Genomic DNA, 12,660 nt, shown 5'->3' on the forward strand with positions numbered 1-12,660 from the left:
CCTATCCTAGCATGGATTTGCGTTCGTTGCTTGGAGATGCATTCGCGTAGGTGGAAGTCGTCGTCTGGCGTCGTGCTGGCGTCAATGGCGGAGGACCTGCCAAGGCTCGCGTAGGTGGAGGTCGTCGTTTGGCGTCATGGTGGTGTCGATGGCGGAGGACCTGCCAAGGATGTCTCCTCAATCTGCTCTGAAAATGGACCAGTGGAAGATGGCGGCGACGACACATGTGAGTGCATCGGACCGGTTTGAGCCAGATGGTTCGGTCGGGGCCTCCGGCTTTAGATGTTAGGCTTATGTAAGAGGTTTGGTTATGTGGCCCAGCTTGCACCCCTTCATCATTTGAATAGGAGTAGCGGCAGATGTTGCTAAGATGGCGGATTCAGGCATATTGTTGCTCTCCCAGATGCGAAGGCCAGGGATCATTCTCTTCAAAAAAAAAGCAGCGACTATAAACATATGCAAATTAAGTTAATCTTAACACTCTCCACGTTGTCTGCACTTGTCTCTTCTTTGACTGTCCAAGTCGTTATAAGCTTTCTTGCCATAACTACAGTATTAGAACAGTCAGCATGACAAGACCAAGACGTGGACTAGCTTTTCTTGTACACCATACAATGGGAGTGGTCGGTAACTCACCAATGGCTAGCATGACAAATCCTGATGATTTTTTCTGAAACTATCCTTTAGATTTGTCTTGCAGATTGCTGATCATTGAGAGCCACGATCTCACCGAATCATTTATGGCCAAAGAGAAGGTTGGGAAGGTCCCAACCCCGAGAATTACACACGGCCTGAAAACAAAACAAAACAAGAACGACAGGTTTGCTCTTGACGTCCTGGACTCCTGGTGAGCATAAAATAGATCAACAGTATGGGTGGCCTGAAACCAAATATTAGAATGAACACTCTATATGATCAGGTAGTACATGCTATTGTGTATCTTTTGTCCGAGAGATAGTAGGACATGGGAGCATATCCAGTGTTCCTCCAAAGGAGCTCCCACGGCCGGTTACCCCCAATACCGACAAAGGCTCTTGCCCCATTTATTTGCGACAAAGAGTCTGTTTCACGGTACCGCCCCTTCCAGATTATTATCAGACAGATACAGATTGGTGAGGTGTTGCAAGCCACCCAACTCTATTGGGATGAAGCCAGACAAATTGTTTTGCTGAAGGTCTAGGTGTTGTAACAGTCCAAGATTACCAAAAGAACTTGGAACTTGACCAACGAAATTGTTGAATGACAAGTCTAACCACTTTAGCCCTGAAATATTGCCTAGTGATGCTGGGAGATGACCTTCAAAATTATTTCGTACAATGTGAGAACTTTAAGATTCAGGAGGGTATCACCAAAGTTAGATGGCAGTGTTTTCCCAAGCATATTGGAATGTAAGAATAGATATCTGAGAGAAGACTGATTGTATTTGTACAGGGTTTCAGGGATTCCACCTGATAGCCTATTTTCAGCAAGGTTTAATTCAGAAAGATTTGGGAGTTTTCCCAACTCATCAGGAATGGTTCCGGTGAGCTTATTATCAGCAAGCAAGATGTATTCAAGTTGACTGCTGTTTTTTAGGCTTGGTGGGATTTCTCCGGTGAGATTATTTCCTCCAAGAAATAACAACAATAGATTGGATAGGCGGCCTATACCACTGGGAACTTCTCCTATTAGTAAGTTGCTAGACAGGAATAGTTCGTATAAATTGGAGCAGTTTGTAAGTGTATTCAGAATGATCCCTCGCAGTGAGTTCTGTCCCAAGAGAAGGTACTCCAAGCTTTGGAGACGGTTGAGAGGAGGTATCTCGCCGGTGAAGCCATTAATGGACAGGTCCAGTCTCCTAAGGAATGATAGATTCCCGAGGGATGGTGAAATCGTGCCCGACAAAGATAGGTTCATAAGGTTCAGCTCGATGACTCGCCCAGGGTGCTCCAGGCTGCTGCAGACGACGCCGTTCCATCCGCAAAGGGGGACGCCGAGGTCCCAAGATCTCAAGGCTTGACTTGGGTCGTTGGTGATGGCCCGCTTGAAATCTAACAGCGACATCATGTCCGTGCTGTTAACATGGATTGTCGTCGTTGCGGAGGAGCAGCGGATGCTGCCGACTCCGCAAGAAAGGAGCAGCAACGAGAGTAGGGTAAGGATGGAGGTGAGCCTTGCGGGTTGACTGGCACATATAAGATTGCCTCCCGGATCTGCACGTGTTAAGAGTAAATGATCAGCAACGACAATAGCCATTAGAGGATGCTGCCGACTTCAAAAGTGATGTGAAGAAAGAGTTTGCAGGCAGCAATAACAAAACCGACGGCAAGGCAAAAAATGGATGTTTGGAACTGAAACCACGACACTTATTTTGGATCGGAGGGAGTACTGTACTTCACTAGTAACGAGGAGAACAGAGTATGTATGGCACCTTTGCTTGGCCGGATCGCAAGAAACGGCGGCCTGCTTCCTTCCATTGTTTTGCTTCCGGCCGGGTTGTGAGGTATGCCTGTGTGAGCTGGGTGCTCGCTCATCAGGCTGAGGCCCCAGGTGTTTAAAAACCCTCTTACAGCGTCATCACGTCCACACACTTGCGTCTGAATTTTCTCCAGTTTTTCTCACGCCCTTATCTGAAGCCTGCCCGCCGCCGGAACGAAGACCTCAAGTCCGTCAACCTTGTCAGTGACCGTTCCGGCCTATAGTAGGATCACTCCAATTCTTCTCTGTACTTTTCAGACGGAAACGGAAGAGATGTGTCCAGCATTCGAATGGTTTCTTTGTGATTGCCGTGCTTTCAGAATGTCGTATAGAGGTTCTTCCAGCGAGCAGTTTTAACATGCTCCCTCTTACTCTCTCTTTTTACATGAAAGGTAAGAGTAATCTGAGCCGCTGATCTTATTAATTAGTGGCCTGATTAACTCTTATCTTATTGCCTCTTCCAGCGGTGCCTGACTTTTAGGGACACCGGCGTCACGCTGCAATCCTGGCGTTACACTATTCTGTGCTTGTACAGATATTTTTATTCTTCTACCAGTCTATTCAAACGCAAAGTTTGTTTTTTCTTGAGGAAAAATATACATTGTGCGTACACATTACTCATTGACTATTTCCCCCCGTCGAATACACGTACAACGGTCAAGTAAACTTGTATGTGTTCCATGTTGGACAACGACACAGTATGATGATGCCATGCCTACAAGGGGTACCACTTGCTCTTGGGTCTATTCAGTCGAATAGCACAAATATCGTTGAATATGACAACGACAAAACTAGCACCATCTTAGACAGAAGAATATGACAACGACAAAACTAGAACCATCATTTCAGTCAAAGAGCACAATCATCGAATATGACAACGGCATGCTCTTTGGTATGAGGTTATGGGATGAATTGTGTGCTGCAATGTTGGTAATGTCCCTGAACTAAAACTAGGAGCTGAATTGCTAGCACTTAATTGTTTCGAACCAAAATATCGTCAAATATGACATGAAAGCGATTAGCTATCACAGTAGAAAAAAGAATTTAGCAAATCATCTACCTGCACAGTACCATTTAGTATTCACAGTACCAAAATGGCGGGTCTTCGTGCCTCGGCAGCGTCTTTTGCTCCTCCCCCGCTGCCTCCTCCCCCCCCTCCTGAGCTTTTCTTCTTAGTTTTATTTGGGGCTTGTCTTTGCTCTGCCCCCAGCATGATTCTATGACTTATTGTACTTGACATTGTTGTGTTGGATGCTTGGTGGTATGCTTTATAATATAAAGCGGGGGAAACCCTTTTTGTTCACAGTACCAAAATTCATCCATCCATCTAGGAAAAAACTAGCACCATCAATTCATCCATCAGGCAAATCATCTACTCACTACAGGAAAATCACGTTTTGCCGTGTGTTAGTCTATAAGCTGTGAGCTATTTTTCGGCCACTAGGCTTATGATTCTCTAAGCCGAATGCTAAATGAAAAACACCTGGAAAATATACTGCACTCGGCTTATAGTATCATGTAAGCCAGGTGGTGTCAAAAAGCCCTCGGCTTACACGCGGCACACAGCTTCTACATGCGGCTCACGGTTTCTACACGAAAAAGCACTCGGCTTACACGCGGCGCACGGTTTCTACACGAAAAAGCACTCGGCTTACAGTAGGAACCCGACAAAGATATCTGTCACGTGTCTACAATGAAGGTGTTTGACGACGCTGTCATGGAGCAACCTATAAGCCGTGTGCCATGTGAAAGCTCTCGACTTACATGACATATAAGCCATGTGCCCTCAATAAGCACTCGGCTTACAGGGCATACAAGCCGAGTGCTTCCTGCATGTACCCGGCTCACGTTTTCAAGATTTTTTGCAAGACAATTTTTTAATGCAAAAATAGTTTTAAAATGATTTTCATTGCATTATGTTTACTATTTGAATAGTATTTCTTTCCATTCTTTGATTCTTCCTCACTCATTTTCTCCCAACTAGTTTTCATGGTCTTGTTTTCGATGCCCTCAATTTTTCTAACTTTCTATTTACTGCCACTTTAATATTTTCATGGGTCTTATTTTTTATGCCCTCAATTTTTCTATCTCTCTCTATTTACCAGGTGCCTCACAAACACGACAGTCCCCCGAGAATTCTACACCTACAGTGCTGGTCACGCACTTAGCGCCAATCAGAGGGAATCTTGTGAAGCATGTGCTCAAACTTGGTCTGGCATGTCACCATGGCCTACCATAACACAAACCAAAAGGAGTTCACCCTGGTCAAACTCCTATAGAGTCTGGTCAAAGGCGTAGATCGCGTGAGCCCTACGAATTGGCTCATCTCCGAAAACAGTGAGAGGGAGGGTAAGGACATCGCACCCACCCTCATCTAGTCCAAATATGTGTATGAAAGTGTAGTGTGATGTTTGAACACCCAATACACAACTTTGATGTGTCACTAGCTTGCATCACAAATACGACAGTTCTGCACCTGTAGTGTTGGTGCCACACTTAGCGCCACCAGGAGAGCATCTTGTGAAGTCATGTGCTCAAACATGGTCTAGCATGTCACCATGGCCTACCGTAACACAAACCAAGAGGAGTTCACCCCGATCAAACCACTCTCGAGTGGGGTCAATGGCGTAGATCACGCGGGCCCTATTTATCGCTTCATCTCCGAAAACCATGCGAGCAAGTGTCGAAAGAGCACACCAACATGCATGCATCCCAAATATATGTATGAAAGGGTGGTGTGATGTCTACATACCCAATACAACACTTTGATGTGGCACTTGCTTCACAAACATGACAGTACCGCAAACGGACCTTGTCTTGCCAGAAAATATATACTGGGGGTAAAATAGTACTCTCATCGTCCGAAAATACTTGTCGCTCAAACAGATGTATCTAGCATTGAAATACATCTAGATACATCTTTTTGAGAAACAAGTATTTCCGGACAGAGGTAGTATGAGTGAATGAGATGAATATGCTAAAACAATATGTGTGATGTGCAAGCAAAGCACAAGTTCAGTGTACAGTCGAGTAGCTCTATTTATGATTGGCGTTAAGATTGATGATAATTTAGCATGCCTCTTTATATATACATAATTTCTTCTCTGTTTCACTGATTCACTCTGGTATACTCTGCTTCAGTTCTGAAACAGTCTTAAGCCAAATTGTGTGATGATCCATCCATTTCAGGTTAAAGACGCACCACCTTACAGCCTTGTGTACGCATAGTTCTTGAGCCAAGGAGAGAAGCGGTTCACGTAACCAAATCTGAAGTCTCAGGTTTGCTGTCAAAGCCGATAATGCACATCATTCGGTGGCTAGTTCTTTCTAAGCTCTGCTTCTTCTCGTCTGCTTGGTCAGCTCTGCAACCCGGCAGGGACCGGCCTGGACTACTTCATCGCTGAATTCTTGGGTGACAAAAACCCATTGCCTGTGAACTTGGGAGAATCTATGTTGAACTCTTCGGAAGTGTTTGTGTCGTGAGAAACTGAAATCGGAGATCTATCTTGAAACTTTGGAGAATCTATGTTGATCTCTTCGTAAGTGTTCGTGTTAATTGCCATGAGACATTAGTTATTTTCATTCCTGATAGTAAGTTCGTCTTGCTCAGCAGTTCGTTGATCTATCCTGATTACTTTCTGTCTGCATCCAAAAACTATGTGACAGTTGTATTTTCAGCACCGAAAACTGGAAGTACGCTCACGTCAAAACTGAAGGAACGCTCAACCGTTTCTATCAAGTTATTATTGATCCATGTGTATTTATAGCAAGATGCAGATTTGAAAGTTGAAATTTAGGGCAGGCAGGTGAAGAGGTAAAACAAAGATTCTCATGCTCAACTCAAAAGTAAACTAAGATAAATATTTCAGACCAACTCTTATTCTTGTTCTTGTTCTGCTTCTGCTACACTAGACCATGTCCCGCTGCGGCAGCAGGCACTTCAGTGCTCTCCGTCCCGGTGACGGTTGCAATGTCAATTAGACCTATTGTGTCAGGCTCCTGCTACTGGTGTGTTGTATCTTGGTGTGAGATCTTGTCGCAACTTCCATTTTTACTGTCCCATTCATATCGAATGGTGCTTCTAGATATCGCCTTCCATCTCTTCTGACGGTTGTGAATCTGAACCTGAAATTGCTGTTTCTTGATTTTTGCTTTCCGCATTGTCGTCAGGTGGTGATTTACTTCCTCAAATTGCATGCCCGTCAGGATATACTCCACCTGCGGAGGCGTAAGGCGGCGAGGAGGGTTGAGGTGGCCGCTGGGTTCTGCTTCCTTGTGGCACGCGCGATGACGCGGGCTGCTGCCGCCGATCCAGCGCTGCTTGCACGGTGACGCGAGAGACCGCTGCCCACCCCCAGTCACACTCCATAAACGCACGCCTCTCCAAACTCAGGCCATCCCCGAACAGCGACCACGACGCACCACCGCTGGCCCATTCGCGACCACGCTCCCCACGACGCCTGCCGGTTCTCCGCCGCCTCGCCTAGGCCGTCTTGGAACCGCCGCCGTCGCAGCTACAGTCAGGTTACCACCACTTCCTATTCTTGGTTCTGATCTCTGTATGTCCTTAGCAGTATATATCCAAGCATCTATTCCAGGCCAAGTTTTTGCCTCAAGGTTGTTCCACTTGTTTGAAAAAGACTTCTAGTGAATTATGCATGTGACACGTGCTATTAATTTGGTACCTGCCGGGGTAGAAATGCTTTGTGGATTCAGGGTTTTGTTTGAAATTTTTTGAACGTGTGTGCGCCTTGGTTTGGTTGGTTTAGTATTTACTGCTGCATGTGTGCCAGTCTTTGTGCTGAAGTTCGTGTCCTGACAGCCCCTTTTACTTCGATCCTAGCTTCTTCGGTCTTGTGATTGGTTTGGGTATTCCGGCCGCTGTTGGCCCAGTTGTCCTGTCGTAGCATGAAGGGGTTATACGTACGTGTTTGCCTTGCATGCATGCATACTAATTGTGTGCCGCCACGTGGTGGACCAGTTCCATCATGCAATGGGATCGGTGTCGTCGGTGGCCAATGAGCGGGTGGACCAATTAGAGCTGACCAGGGGTGTTGCATTTGCATCCAGAAGCAACACGACAATATGCATGGGCGGCATCATGCAGGCGGGCGACCAGTCGAAACTGATTAATAGAACTGCACTTGCTTCCAGGAGTAAAACGACAAGAGAAAAGGGATGGAGCCATGCAGCAGGTTGGTGTTATGAGTGGACAGCGGTGATCGGGTGAAACGGTTCGCTTGCGCCGCCCGGATTTCTCGCGCGCCATTCAACCTGTCGTTTTCACCGTATAACTTGCCGCTGCCGCTTTGGTCGTCCTTTCCAGAGTGTGTGCGTCCCTGCCCGTCGGTGCTGATTTTCGCGTGTCTTCTGGAGTTCTGCCGCGTGATATGGGGCTATAAATATGCTGGTTTTCCTGAATGTTGTACGTGTCTGTGTAGGTTTCGATCCTGTCGCTATCGCTGCGTGGCTGCCGCTGTTGCTTCGGTCGGTGTTTCCTTCTGGTTGATCAGTGCCGCTTTACCCTGGTAATCGGTGTTGCTTTGATCGTTAAATCTAGAGACATCGCCGCTCCTGATCGGTGCCGCCTCGATCGTTCAATCTAGAGACGCCGCGGACTTCCACTGTCCACCGATCCATCACCAACGCTGCGCTCTACAAGCAATAAAACGATCTCCTCGGCATCCCTCCATTAGCATCGTCTCCACGGCCCTTGCTCGATCTCCATCGAAGCTGTGTTCTTTTGTTCCTTTTCCATGCACCACGATCAAGCCATGCGGGGAGCGCAACCGTCGGAAAAGGCGAGCAGGTGAGGTTGATCTTGACGGCGTCCTACTGCTCGACGGCAAGGCTGTCCGGCTGTCCCATGGGAAGTGCCGCCTGAGTCTCTTTCTTCTCAGGCACGCGGCCTCTCCCCCAGTGCCGGTTCTTCATGCCTTTGCCGTCGTCGGGCCATCACCGCCTCTCCCTCTTTCTCCCGGTATGTGGGACATGCTGTGTCCCTCGCCTCGCACCTCTGGACGTCGCCCTGTTCTATCTGCCCTTCTTCTTAGATCATTCATGTGTAACATCAGGAGGGACGGCGGTACGGTTTGGCTTTGGAATGGTGCTCCATGGTGGCCGCAGGGCTTCGACCTGCTCTTCAATCCGTTTCTCTTTGCTTTCCTCTGAGATGGAATGGTGCTCCATTCGCCGCATCCCCGAGCATGCCCCACCATGGTCGGATCCTAGTGGCCTGCGGCCTTCCTTGGAGAGAGGCGTCACGGTCCATGGCATTGGTGGAGGCGGCGATCGACACGGCGGGCAGCGACAATATGAAATCCTGTATGTTGTGCTCCTGGCCGTGAGGATCACGACCGCACGAACGGAGGGACGACAACACCGCGGAGCTATTGAACCTCCAGCAGTTCGGCTTCTCCCTGTCCACACAGGAGAAAGCCACTTATCTCTCTGATTTTCTAGCTAGAAATTGGTGTGCTTCACTTATTTCTACTAGATGCATCATGCATGTTACTACTCAAATTCTTTGTATTTCGTTTGGGATCTCGATGGACCTAATAATCTTCTCTGAATTTAGTGGTGCTGCAGGACCGACAGGAGATGATCAGAGCGCGGCTCTGAACACTGCAGGAATTCATATGCACCGCCACCAATTTTAATTGAAGATAACACAGTGAAATGCAAAATTAGACGGTCCACCAAGAGACTGCATAGTATACAGAGATCATTGATCCTCATAGTCACTTACCCACCAAGAAAGCTACATGATAGTTTTCTTTAGTAATAGGTATATAGTTTTGTTTTTCCTTCTCACGGTTTGTTTATTCCGGTTGCCTTATCTTCAGTTAAGCATATATTTTTTTTACAAATTAACCGCATCTTAGTATCCTGTTGTTGTACATGCCAGTAAATTTTATAGGTTCAATTATTAATTGTTGCACATAGCTGGGTTTGATTCGAAGTTCTGCTTTGTTCTATAACAGTATGAATGTAGTTCTCGGGAGTTTAGTGCTATGATTAAGTAATTCATGTAGTGAGTAAATGGGTGACACTCAGATTGTCAGAATGTGCTTAGTGTAGTACATAAATAATCCTACATATGATTTACTTGTATAACACTTTCTGTGGATTGCAGGTTTGTAATGCTTCTTGTGTTTCTAGGTCTGTAGAGCACGTTGAATCTTGCAAAGAAAGATAATTCTGAAGTTATTTCATATTTGCTGTGTACATGCAATTTTATGTGGTACATGCTTGGGAAAATCGGATGAACTGCTGCAGCAGACTTTTTGGTCTTCAGCCTGTAAAAGAAAACGAACTGAAAAATGTTGAAAGTAGGCACTCCCTGTTTTACAAGCAAACAAGCAAAAGCAGTTATATGATAGAGGGGTCTCTGTTTCAGCAAAGCACCCACCAGGATCAGCAGAGTGCCCGAGGTTCAGTCAGTCTGACATTGACATGGCACATGGACAGAAATCAAGAACCACCAGGTGCTCCCAAAGTGTATAGACCGAACGAACACCAAAACCTCGAATCCACTCCTCGGGAATCAGCCCAGAATCAGCTCAGCAGAGAGATGCTCTGCTTCAAGAATGCCAGATGCTCTGCTTTCACTAGTCCCAAGAGAGCATCAAGACTTTGCCAGTGTATACAGAAACTCACTGGTCCCCAGATGCCACAATTTTTTTGACAACAGTGAATTGATGCTATTGTGCGAACCAGACTTGCCCGCATCAAAGGCCCTGTTTGGATACTCTAACACAGTTAGAGTTAGAGTTATTTTCTAACCCACTCTAACTCAAATAAGCACCTCTCCACCGGAATAGTTGGGTTAGATGGAACTAACCCATTCTAACCATACCTGTTTGGATACTTTTGAATTATTTAAGCCCCCAACTAATCCAAACTAGCTCTAACCCCATGATCCAAACAGGGCCAAAGTCATTGTAAGTGTTGTTCTACCAAGCTGTATTATCTAAATTCAGCATTCTAAGCTTTCTTTACACTACACACAGTGTACATGAGTTTGTTAATTTTCATACATTGGCCCGGAATTTCAAACAAAACAAAAAGACACGCTAACCAGGTGCTGAATCTGTCTATTAATCAGGGAACTGCAGAAGCATACACACGTGCGCTGTAATCAATCATCTGAATGATGTAGCACGTCTTCTGTGGGAAAGCAAAGCTTTGTGGTCTTGTCGTGCCAGAAAGTATATATAATTGGAGTCCAAAGATGAGGTCTAGCTCTACACATGGAGGATACATAATTGGAGTAATATTGGAGGGGGAAATATTTTTTCTTTTAGAAAAGGAGGACGACCCCCGGCCTCTGCATCTGGACGATGCATACGGCCACTTTATTAATTATTGACACAAGACCGTATAAAGTCATACAACAATAAGTCTAAAGCCACCAAACTAAGCAACAACTGTCGCTATCCCTATCCAGTTGATGTAGGGGCGCTGAAAGTCTGGGCCTAATACCAAACAGACCACGCAGCCAAACCTAAACATCTAAAGACTTGAGGTCCCACCCAGGACGCCTGCCGGGTATGGGCACCCACCAGTCCGGCGTGCTTCTCAACCAGGACCCCTGCCGGGTATGAGGCCGCCACAGCCACCTGCCACGAATCCATCTTTAGAGCTATACTGCTGCATCAACCTTGGCCGGTCCAACCGCCGCCGACGCCACCATGACGCCAGGCAGCGTCACCCTCCTGTGCGAGTCCATCTCCGCTCATCAGGCGCCGAGTCTCCACTGCGCCACGCCGCCGAGATCCGCCGTCATCAATGGAGCAGATGAAACACCGCTCCTCCTCTTGTCCCCTCCAACCAGCACTCGCTCCAAAACGATGCCCCCAAGAGGGAGAACGGTACCGATAGCACCGTCATCGTCCGATCCGGTAGACCCAGATCTAGGGTTTCCCCCGGAACTTCCCGATCAGGTTGATGAGACCTGCAACGACGATGCCTCCAGAAGGAAACGACATCTGAGACGCCGCCATCGTCCGCCAAGACCGCAGTCTGGCGCGATTTTCACCGGAAGCCACGTCTTCCCGACCTCGTGGCTGGCTGGAACCGAGCGGAACCTCGCCACGAAGACGTATGTTGCCGTCAGTACTCCGGCGGAGATCCGGCATCTCCTCACCGGTCCCTCCACGCGCCGCCGGTCGGCGAAAGGCCTCCCCGCGACGGATCCAAACGGGGCATTGGATCCGCAGTAGCCGTCGTCACCATCATGAGTAGGACAGCCCACCTCGCCGGATGGGGCGCTGCCACCGCCGCCGTCCATGCAGGGCCGCCGCTCTGCCGGCAATGGTGCTCGGGCCCCCGCCGCACAGCCGAAAACTCCATCCTAGCCACCGCCGTTGGATCGCATGAGAAGGGCCGCCCCCGCCGCCTCAGATGGGATCCGCCGCCTCCCCCGCCCAGAACCTTTCGCACCGGACCCGCCGCCACCGTGGCCCACGCCGGCGGCAGCGGCGGCAGGAAGGGGTGGAGGGAGAGGTGCTGGCGGCGCTAGGGTTGGGGCCCCTGGCGTCGCCCGGGGGGAGGCGACGCGAGGTGTGCGAGGGGTAGATGGGCGTCGCTTCAGGGGGAAATATATAATTGCCATTGCGGTCTTGTCGTGCCAGAAAGTATATATCGAGGGCAGAAATCCAGAAGAGATGGATGCTAAAATAGTATACATCATTTATTCTCCGTTTCATTGATTCACTCTGACATACTCTGCTTCAGTTCTGGAACAGTCTTAAGCCAAATCGTGTGATGATCCATTCCTTTCAGGTTAAAGATGCACAACCTTACAGCCTTGTGTACACACTGATCTTAAGCCAAACACAGAAGCGGTTCACTTGACCAAATCTCAAGACTCAGCTTTGCTGTCAAAGCCCATAATGCACATCATCGGTGACTAGTTCTTTTGGAGCTCTACTTCTCCCCTGCTTCGTCAGCTCTGCAATCCAGCAGAGCTCGGCTTTTGGACTACTTCATTGCTGAACTCTTGGGCGACAAAAACCAATTCCCTGTGAACTTGGGAGAATCCGTGTTGAACTCTTCAGAAGTTTTTGTGTCGTGAGAAACTGAAGTTGGAGATCTATCCTGTAACTTGGGAGAATCTATGTTGATCTCTTCGCAAGTGTTTGTGTTAATTGCCATGACGACAGTAGTTATTTTTGTTCCTGATAGTAAGTTCGTCTTGCT

The 12,660-nt window shown here is 47.7% G+C and overlaps 1 pseudogene across 1 annotated transcript; it reads right to left on the reverse strand.

Annotated features, from left to right (window-relative positions):
- Window positions 1–457: 457 nt before the first annotated feature.
- On the reverse strand, window positions 458–2,535 carry LOC147966799 (uncharacterized; annotated as a pseudogene). Its single transcript, XR_015609070.1, has 2 exons — window positions 2,411–2,535; window positions 458–2,192 (listed from the first exon to the last, which is right to left on the reverse strand). The product of XR_015609070.1 is annotated as an uncharacterized LOC147966799 (transcript).
- Between the last annotated feature and the right edge of the window lie 10,125 nt (window positions 2,536–12,660).

This window comes from Triticum urartu, chromosome 6A (assembly GCF_056163025.1).
Source record: "Triticum urartu cultivar PI428250 chromosome 6A, HENAU_Tu73, whole genome shotgun sequence".
NCBI classification, from domain to species: domain Eukaryota; kingdom Viridiplantae; phylum Streptophyta; class Magnoliopsida; order Poales; family Poaceae; genus Triticum; species Triticum urartu.